This window comes from Somniosus microcephalus, chromosome 1 (assembly GCF_052327205.1).
Source record: "Somniosus microcephalus isolate GS21.2 chromosome 1, FLI_Smic_1.0, whole genome shotgun sequence".
NCBI classification, from domain to species: domain Eukaryota; kingdom Metazoa; phylum Chordata; class Chondrichthyes; order Squaliformes; family Somniosidae; genus Somniosus; species Somniosus microcephalus.
The window spans coordinates 81,265,488-81,276,387 of NC_140987.1; positions in this window are offsets into that span (position 1 = coordinate 81,265,488).

Below are 10,900 nucleotides of genomic sequence, written 5' to 3' on the forward strand. Positions count from 1 at the left end.
TGACAAGAGAATCATTTTCAGCATCTCCTTTAGGTTAGTATTCCATAATCAAGTTGTTTCATGCTATAGGTCTATTTAGGATGGGAATTTGCAGCATCTTTCCAGTGTAACCACCATCACTTTGCCACATCTGTTGGAGATGTCCAAGAATTATCTCCAAGAGACAGCTGGACTTGTTCCTGGCTGGGGCGGAGATCGCATCATACAAGAGGTAGGTGTCAAGCAATATAATTCATGGTCAATGTGATCTTCTGGACTAGTTTCGATCACCTAGGGGAATCAGAGGGGAATTTTCCAGATTTTTTCCCCTCCAATTGCCTTTGAGCTTTTGATTTGGTTTCCTCTCCCAAGAGACTACATGACACCTTGGGGAGTAGGGAGTCTCTTGATGTGATGTATAAGGCATCACAACTGTATGGGACAGGCTAGATGGACCAGCTGGTCTTTTCCTGTGCGACGTTTATGTTAATTGTATCATGGACAAAATAGTGCCGTATATTCAGATTGTTTGGTATAAAGGCACTTTAAACAGGTTTGTACCAGTAATTATACCCAGTTACCGTTGAACCGATCACGCCACCTTTTTGGCTTCACCGGTTCTCAAATGACCACTAATGGTAGGTTAAAACACTGATCAACTGAAGCCAGTAAGGCTTGTTGTTGTTTCTCACTCAATGAGCAGGAATTGAAACTGTTTGCCCATATGTAGCTGTATGGTAATACTGCCACCAGGGCTGATTATAGCATAACATGCAAACAAACAAAGCAAACTCTAAGTTACTGATGGATGTGCTGGTGCAGAAAGCCATGACCAGGACAGGCTTTGCATTTGGGACTGTCATCAATAATCCCCCCCACCCGCCACAACCCCACCCTGCCTCACACACTGTGATGAAATATTCCATTCATCACTCATCAGTATTTCTCTGCCTGTGACTGTGGTTGGTTTCAGTTTCATTTCTATTGTATTGTACTGTGTGTAGGGCTCCGCCCATACCTGGCTCCTATGTAAGTTGGCCCAGCCTGCAGCACATCCAGTACGGCAGACCTCTGGATGGAAGATACATTCTCCTCTGTGTGTTACCTTCTAAGTCAATAAAAGCCTTGTTTTGTTTCGCTAACATCGAGTCTCAGATTTGTTGAGGCACATCACACACCACTGCTACTCAGCCCCAAGGACCTGGAGAGGTGGTTGAAAACCCAGAAATAAGAGGTCTTGCCATGAGATCCAGAAAGAGCTTAGCAATGTGATGAAGAGCTGAAAGGGAAGATTGTTTTCAACTGAGATGCCTGGAGAGCAACTAATAATGAAGGACTATACACTCGGATCACTCACCTTTTCAATAAGCAAAGCATCACATCTGACTGAATCTGCTAAGTTCCAGTTCAGTGTACATTATCTGCACATACAACATAGAATCATAGAATGATGCAGCACAGGAGGAGGCCATTTGGTCCATTGTGCCTGTGCCGGCTCTTTGGTAGAGTTATCTAATTAATCCCACTCCCCTGCTCTTTCCCCAGAGCCCTGTATTTTTCTTCACTTCAAGCATTCATCCAAATCTCTTTTGAATGTTACTGTTGAATCTGCTTCCACCACCCTTTCAGGCAGTGCATTCCTGATCACAACAACTCGCTGTGTAAAAAAACGTTTCCTCATGTCGCCTCTTTTTTTGTCAATCACCTTAAATCTGTGTCCTCTGGTTAATTACCCTTCAGCCACTGGAAACAGTTTCTCTTTATTTACTCTATCAAAACCATTTATGATTTTGAACACCTCATCAAATCTCCTCTGAACCTTCTCTTCTCTAAGGAGAACAACCCCAGCTTCTCCAGTCTCTCCATGTTAACTGAAGTCCCTCATCCCAGGTGCCATTCTAGTAAATCTCTTCTGCACCCTCTCCAAGGCCTTGACAGCCTTCCTAAAGTGTGGTGCCCAGAATGTAAGGTTAAATTTCAGACAACACCAATATAAAAGTTGAATCCTACTTATGCTTCTCTCAGTCACATGTGGTACTTTACTTCCTGTCAATAAACCTATTTTATTTCCTGCTGAGGGCCTTGACCGCGGACATGTCTTGAAACCCTGTGTGTTAGAGCGGCAACAGGATATGTACAAAGCCAATGCTGATACATAGTCTAACCAGTCAGAGATTATAGCCTCTCTAGGCCTTAGTCTCTGATAGCATATGGTGGTGACATTATAGCGGTGTAGAGTGCATTCAAGATAGAGTTCACAGTGGAACTCTCAGTGACTTATGAAGGTACATCACCCAAACACATTGCACCACACTCACTGACACACTTCACTTTCTCTTGCAGGAAAAGGTGCCGCATAATCAGAGCCAGCAGAACCTAATCGACGGGGACAGGCTCACCTGCAACACCTCACCGCCTTGGATTAGACGGTGCTGGCCATTCTTGGGCGGGGCACGGCTGAGCCCGTGGCCAGCAGCGGGGCTGAAAGAATACAAGATGCCGGTATCGTCATACATTATCCTCCTTCTCACATCCCACTTCCCACTCATCCCACAGTCTCTTCTGATTTACAATTTGCACATGGTGTAAGCATGCACCTCTTGCTTTCCCCCCTCCCCTCACCACAACCCTACTCTTATGCCTGTTTCATTTCAATTACCCAAGAAATTCAACCTGCTCAGCCAGTGATTGTAGAAGAAGAGGGAGAGAGAGAGAGTGATGAAGAAGGAGAAATACTGTCACTCGATCTGACAGTCGCAGGAACCAGCTCAGATACTGGCACTGCACGGAGTTTAGAAGGTAGCTTATAGGCGGGATCTGCACGTGGTGAGTCACCGGCACGTGGGCTGCAGCCAGGCCAGGGGAAAGGGTAGTGCAGGTGCCAGCTCCCCAGAGAGCGAGCTTGCACACGAGTTCCACTGCAGAGGACTCAGATGAGGACTTCGATGGAGCGGCCTACAGAAGAATGTTGATGGGTATACACAATGAAATGCTTGGTGCAGTGGCAGGCCTGCTAGAAAGCCTGAGTGCACTGTCAAGGAACATGGAGGAGTCCGGCACCAACATTGCACAGAGCTCTGGGCAGAGCTTGGAGCCCATTCTTTCCAGCATAGAAGGGGTGGGCAAATCCATTAGCGCACGTGTGGACCCAACCATGACGCAGCATCTGATGGCCGATGTGTCAGCTTCCATTGCAGCACAAACACAAACCACCCTACGCTTGAGTGCTGCAGTGGAAGCTCAGACTGAAGTTATGCAAGCTCAGACTGCTGCCATCGTAGCTGGGTTTATCAGTATGGAGAAGGGCTTGCAGGATGTCACAGCATTCCAGCAATCTGTCCTCCAACAGGTGGCTAGGATTGCTGAGACGCTGCCCCAGGGGAGTGGCAGTGGCTCCGTGGGGGATGAACTGCTGTCCTCTCTCAGGATGACAGCTTTTGTCCTCCCACCACTGCCACACTGCCAGTGCCCTTGCTGCTGCCTGTCAGCCAGCCAGCACAAACTGCTGCCGCCTATGCCGAGGTGGTGCAGTCTAAAGCTGGCCTTCTAGGCACAGAGGTGCTCGAGGTCGACCTGCAAGGCCATTTGCAGTCTCCCCCATTGAAGGTCTTGCCTTCCACCAGCCATGCTGCAGCCACTGGGGTAGCGCTGTGTAGGAGCACTAGTACAGGCAAAGGCACACTAAAGTCCGGTAATAAGGGAATGCACAAGGGTGATTAGTTGACTTTGTTAGGTTATATTGGATGGATTGATGGATAAAGTTGGATTGGAATGTTTCTTTTGTGGTGGCTTTTATTTCAGCATCATGGCCAAGAGAATGCTGTGATGGTCAGTAACAGAGGGAAAGTAAGGTCTTGGACTATTGTTGAATGGGGAATTGGGGTTGCGTTCACTCATACCGGATGAGTCGATCACGGATTCCTCCTTCTCCGCATGCTCCTCTTCCGCTTAATCCTCCTCATCATCCTTTTCCTTCTCAGCTGGTTGCCCTTTGCCTGGTGGCAAAGGCTGGGCCTTCATGATGGCGAGGTTGTGGATCATGCAGCAGACCATGATGAATCTTGAGACGCGTTCTGGTGAGTACCATCGGGCTCCTCCAGTGCAGTCGAGGCAGCGGAAGTGTTGTTTAAGGATGCCAATGGTCTGCTCTATCAGATGCCGTGTGGCAGCTTGGCTCTCATTGTACTCATGCTGCCCATGTGTGTGTGGGTTCTGGAGCGGAGTCATGAGCCAGGTGGTCAGTGGCTAGCTCTTGTCACCCAGTAGCTACCCTCTGGTTTGTCTTGGTGACTCAAAGACTGAGGGAACAGTGGACTGGCGCAGAATGAAAGCATCATGACTGCTGCCAGGATACCGGGCATTCACCATCATGATGTGCTGAGCCTGATCGCACACCAAAAGATTCAATGAGTGATAACATTTGTGGTTGCGGAACATCTCCGCATTTAGATGTGGCACCTGTAAAGCCACCTGCGTGCAATCCATGGCGCCCTGCACCATGGGGAAGCCCGCTATCCTGGCAAAGCCACGTGCATGCTCTGCTTGCTTCTCTCTGGTCAGAGAGAAGACAATTAAGCCCCCTCTCCTGGCGTAAAGATCATCTTGTGGCAGAGCCACCAAGGGTCTCAGAACAATTAGTAATAATCCCTTTAACTACAGTGTAGTGCAGCCGCGGACTGCACCTTTAAACTGCCTGTTAACTGTACTGTATTGTATTTTCCTGCACTCCACGGGATGACGTCATGACGCCGATCACGTGACCGCCAGTGGCGCGAAGAACGCGATGACGTCGTGACGTCAGCTTCCAGAATGTTCCAGCAGTCGTCGAGTGCCCAGCAAGCTGATTAGACCTGTGTATTGTTTCTCCAGTAGTTTTCCTGTTAACTTCGTTGTTCATTAAAACCTGTTGATTTGATTCATCGAGTCGAAGACCTTTATTCAGATAGGAACCTCCGTTCCTACATTGGTGACCCTGATCTCGTCGGACAACTTTCGTCGAGGATGAACATGAACGCCGTCGCCCTTAAACTGCCGCAGTTCTGGGAACAGCAGCCAGCAGCATGGTTTTTCCAGGCAGAAGCACAGTTCGCTCTCCGGGAGGTCACAGCGGATTCGACCCGTTATTATTATGTGGTTTCCGCTCTCGACAGTGCCACGGCCTCGCGGGTCGTCAGCCTCCTTGGCAACCCACCGGAGGAGGGCAAGTACGAAGCGCTTAAAGCCCGTTTGCTACAGGTATTTGATCTTAATAAGTCGGAGTGTGCACGCAAGCTTATTTCCATGCCCGGTCTCGGGGACTCAAAACCGTCAGAACTGATGAGTCAAATGCTCACGCTGTTGGGCGCGGAACCCCAATGTTTTTATTCCGTGAGCTTTTCCTCTGCCAGCTACCCGAACCGGTTCAGGCGGCCTTGGCCAACACTGCCATCACAGACGGTGCTGAACTCGCTGCAGAGGCAGACAAGATATTTACTGTTACTCAACAATGTTGTGCAGCCACGAGGCGCCTTTCCCCCACGCGAGCGAAGCCCAGCCCTCCCCCAGCAGGCTGGTGCGCGTACCATGCCCGTTTCGGCGCCAAAGCTCGCTGCTGCCAGCCTCCTTGCAGTTTCCCTCAAGACAAACAAAAAACTCCAACAAGCCCGCGCCCTCCCGGACGGAAGACAAGGTCTGAAAAGCACGGCAAGTTAGCTATGGCGGTGGGCTCAGCAGGCAAACTCATTTACGTTACGGATTCTGTTACGGGCCGACGATTCCTGTGCGACACTGGTTCACAGTGCAGCATCCTGCCAGCTTCAAAGCTGGACCTACTATCCGGCAGCCATGGGCCTTCCCTCGTGACAATAAACGGCGCTGCCATGCATACGTTCGGTAAACGGACAGTAAACTTAACCTTCGCCGGTCAGCGTTTTGTCTGCGAGTTTATGACAGCTAAGGTCTCACAGGCCATCCTGAGGGCTGATTTTTTCTGTGCCAACGGTCTGCTGGTCGACGTCCAACACTGCCGACTCATTAATGCATCCACTTTCCACGCAGTGCCCTGCCACCGCAGCACCGCTGTGTCCTGGTCGGTTGCCTGTGCGGTTCTGTCACAAGACGGGTTTACGCGCCTGCTCGGCCAATTCCCGGAGCTCACCAGGCCTACCTTCTCAGCTGCAGTCACACGGCACGGAGTGGCGCACCATATCTCCACGACCGGAGCACCCGTTTACGCTCGGGCGCGGCGATTAGAAGCCGGCAAGCTGGCAGCCGCAAAGGCTGAGTTCCAGACCATGGAGCGCCTCGGGATCATCCGTCGCTCGGACAGCCTTTGGTCCTCCCCACTGCATATCGTACCCAAACCAGGCGGCGGATGGCGACCTTGCGGGGATTACAGACGCTTAAACGACGCCACGACACCGGACAGGTATCCTATTCCCCACATCCAAGACTTTTCGGCACATCTGGCTGGCAACTCTACATTTTCTAAAGTGGATCTCGTTCGTGGATATCACCAAGTTCCGGTGCATCCTCCAGATGTCCCCAAAACGGCAGTCATCACTCCGTTAGGCCTGTTTGAGTTCCTCCGCATGCCGTTCGGTCTGAAAAACGCAGCTCAAGCATTCCAGCGGTTGATGGACTCTGTCTTACAGGATCTGCCCTTCATTTTTGTGTATTTGGATGACATCCTAATAGCCAGCAAGGATACGACGGCTCACATGGCTCATTTACGCACACTTTTCGCCCGGCTCAGCCAACACGGCCTTATTGTCAATCCGGCCAAATGCACGCTTGGAGTATCCAGTATTGATTTCCTGGGACACAGGATTACCCCAGAAGGCGCCGTCCCGCTAGCCACCAAGGTAGAGGCAGTTACCGCATTCCCGCGGCCTCACACAGTCAAACCCCTGCAAGAGTTCTTGGGGATGGTAAATTTTTATCATCGTTTCGTCCCCAAGGTGGCCCGGTTAATGCAACCTCTGTACGAAGCACTAAAAGGAAAGTTGGGTAAGGATGTTCTCACTTGGACACCGCAAATGGACCATGCGTTCCGCGATACCAAGGCGGCGTTGGTGGATGCAACTATGCTAGCACACCCACTCCCAGGCGCGACTGTCGCCCTCACTACAGATGCCTCCGACTACGCCATCAGAGCAGTTCAAGAGCAGTGGGTCGACGGGGGTTGGCAGCCGTTAGCCTTTTTCAGCCGCCAACTGCGCAAGAACGAGCGAAAGTATAGCACTTTTGACAGAGAGTTGCTAGCCCTGTTTTTGGCCATCCGGCATTTCCGTTTCCTTCTAGAAGGCCGTCCGTTCACTGCATTCGTGGACCACAAGCCGCTCACCTTCGCCATGGCCAAAACGGCGGAACCTTGGTCAGCTCGGCAGCAGCGCCACCTCACGTTTATATCCGAATTCACAACAGATTTGTGGCATGTGTCAGGCAAGGATAATCTCGTGGTGGATTGCCTTTCCCTGGCTCCAGTCCAGGCAGTCCACCTGGGCATCGATTTCGTCGGACTGGCAGAGGATCAACTGGCAGACCCAGAGGTACAAGCGTTTAGGACCACACCTTCCAGTTGGCAGGTTGCAGACGTGCCGTTTCAAGCGGCAGGAACCACGCTCTTGTGCGACACATCCATGGGAGTGCCCCAGCCCATTGTGCCGGTCGAATGGCGCAAGAAAGTATTCCAGGCAATCCACGGGTTATCTCACCCGGGGATGCGGGCTTCTCAACGGCTCATGTCCCGCAAATTTGTTTGGAAAGGCATGCATTTGGACGTCCTGGACTGGACAAACAATTGCGTCGAATGTCAAAAATCCAAAGTCCACCGTCACGTCAAGGCTCCGGTGGCCAACTTCCCGGTGCCTGAGCGCCGCTTCGACCACGTTCACGTGGACTTAGTAGGTCCCCTTCCCGGGTCACGTGGATTCACACACCTCCTGATGGTGGTAGACCAGACCACCAGGTGGCCAGAGGCGATTCCCTTGGCCGCCACCACTGCAGCAGACGTCTCCAGGGTGTTTCTTTCGTCGTGGGTGGCTCGGTTCGGGGTGCCATCTGACATCTCCTCGGACCGTGGTCCGCAATTCACATCAGAGCTGTGGAACGCAGTGGCACAGGGCCTGGGTACCAAGCTGCACCGTACCGCCGCGTACCATCCGCAGGCGAATGGTCTGTGCGAAAGGTTCCATCGGTCTCTCCGTGCCAGCTTGAGGGGACCCAACTGGGTGGATAGGCTCCCATGGGTGATGCTAGGCCTCCGGACAGCCCCAAAGGAGGATCTCCAGTCTTCATCGGCTGAGCTGGTTTATGGCCAGACACTCAGAGTGCCAGGTGACTTTCTCTCTCCACACAATGAACCATGGTCTGCAGCTCAACAGCTCCTGCTACATCAGGAGGCGGCCAGGAATTTCCTGCCTATCCCAACCTCGCATCATGACCTGCAGAGGCCTCATGTCCCGACAGAACTCATGAGTTCGGACTATGTCTTTATTAGACAGGACGGGCACAGAGACCCGCTCAAGCCGCCTTATACCGGACCGTTTCGTGTCATCTCATCAGGGGAAAAGTTTTTCACAGTCGAAGTCGGTGGCAAGTCCGATACCATCTCTATCGACCGGCTTAAACCAGCCCACCTAGATCGGAGTGAGCCTGTCGTGGCTGCCCAACCGCCTCGCCGCGGCCGACCGCCGTCGACCGCCAGACCAGCCGTACACCAGCCCACCCTCGAACAGCCCGATTCGGCCTCAGACGCACCTGCACCTCTGACTACCGTTTCTGCCTCGCCCGAGGTGCCGCTTCTGCCGCAACCCGGCACAGGTTCGTCTACCAACGCTCCGTTTCCGCTGCCGGATTTTCGGCGTCGTTCGGCCAGGATCATTAAACCTCCTGCTCGGTTGACAATGTCCGTTAAAGTGGATTCTGGGGGGGCGCCTGTGGCGGAGCCACCAAGGGTCTCAGAACAATTAGTAATAATCCCTTTAACTACAGTGTAGTGCAGCCGCGGACTGCACCTTTAAACTGCCTGTTAACTGTACTGTATTGTATTTTCCTGCACTCCACGTGATGACGTCATGACACCGATCACGTGACCGCCAGTGGCGCGAAGAACGCGATGACGTCATGACGTCAGCTTCCAGAATGTTCCAGCAGTCGTCGAGTGCCCAGCAAGCTGATTAGACCTGTGTACTGTTTCTCCAGTAGTTTCCCTGTTAACTTCGTTGTTCATTAAAACCTGTTGATTTGATTCATCGACTCGAAGACCTTTATTCAGATAGGAACCTCCGTTCCTACAGTCTGTCACCTCTCTTATGCAGCAGTGGACGGCGAACTGGGAGATATTACAGATGGCGCCTGCACCCGCCTGGAAGGATCCCAACGCGAAGAAATTCAGGGCCACGGCCACCTTAACAGCCACTGGCAGCTCTGTCCTTGCCCTAGTGTGAGGATGCAGGTCTGGTTGCAAGAGGTGGCAGAGTTCTATGAGCAACTCCTTCGTAAAGCGCAGATGCCTCACACAGTGCTCCTGGCTCAGATTGAGGTAAGAGAATTGCGGCCACCCTCTTTTCGCTATTTTTTGCTGGTAACGGGTGGTGTAAAGCCCCCGCATTTTTAGCCCATGGTCTCTAGTAATTTTCCCACCACTGACGTTAGACTGATTGGCCTGTAGTTACCAGGATTATCTCTCTTCCCCCCTTTTTTGAACAGGGCTGTAACATTTGCAATCCTCCAGTCCTCTGGCAGCACTCTAATATCCAAGGAGGATTGAAAGATTGTGATTAGAGTTTCTGCTATCTCCATCCTGCTTCCCTCAGCAACCTAGGATGCATCCCATTTGGACCAGGTGACTTGTTGACTTTGAGTGGTGCCAACTATTTAGCACATCCTTTTTACCTATTTTTATCCTATACAATGGGTTGAATTTTAATCTGCTTGAGGGCGTGGGTTTGGGAATGGATGAGGGGTTAAAACCGGTGAAATTGACAGCACGTCGGGAAACCAGCTCGAACCCCCCTGACTTCCGCACTTCATAAAAACATAGAAACATAGAAGATAGGAGCAGGATTAGGCCATTCGGCCCCTCGAGCCTACTCCACCATTCAATGCGATCATGGCTGATCATCCAAATTCAGTACTCGGTTCCTGCTTTCTCCCCATACCCCTTGATCCCTTTAGCCTTAAGAAATATATCCAACTCCTTCTTGAATATATTTAATGATATGGCCTCCACCGCCTTCTGTGGTAGAGAGTTCCACAGGTTCACCACTCTCTGGGTGAAGAAATTCCTCCTAATTTCTGTCCTAAATGGCCTACCCTTTATCCTTAGACTGTATCCGCTGGTTCTGGACACCCCGACCATCGGGAACATCCTTCCTGCATTTAGTCTGTCTAGTCCTGTCAGAATTTTATAAGTTTCAATGAGATCACCTCTCATTCTTCTAAATTCCAGCAAGTACAAGTCCAATTGACCCAATCTCTCCTCATACGTCATTCCTGCCATCCCAGGTATCAGCCTGGTGAATCTTCGCTGAACTCCTTCCATGGCAAGAACATCCTTCCTCAGATAAGGCGACCAAAACTGCACACAATACTCAAGATGTGGTCTCACCAAGGCCCTGTACAACTGCAGCAAGACATCCTTGTTCCTGTACTCAAACCCTCTCGCTATGATGGCCAACATACCATTTGCCTTCTTAACCGCCTGCTGCACCTGCATGCTTACCTTCAGTGACTGGTGCACAAGGACACACAGGTCTCGTTGCACTTCCCCTTCTCCCAATCTATTGCCATTTAGATAATAATCTCCCTTCCTGTTTTTGCCACCGAAGTGGATAACCTCACATTTATCCACGTTATATTGCATCTGCCATGTTTCTGCCCAATCACCCAACATATCCAAATCATCCTGGAGTTTCTCGACATCCTCCTCACAGCACAC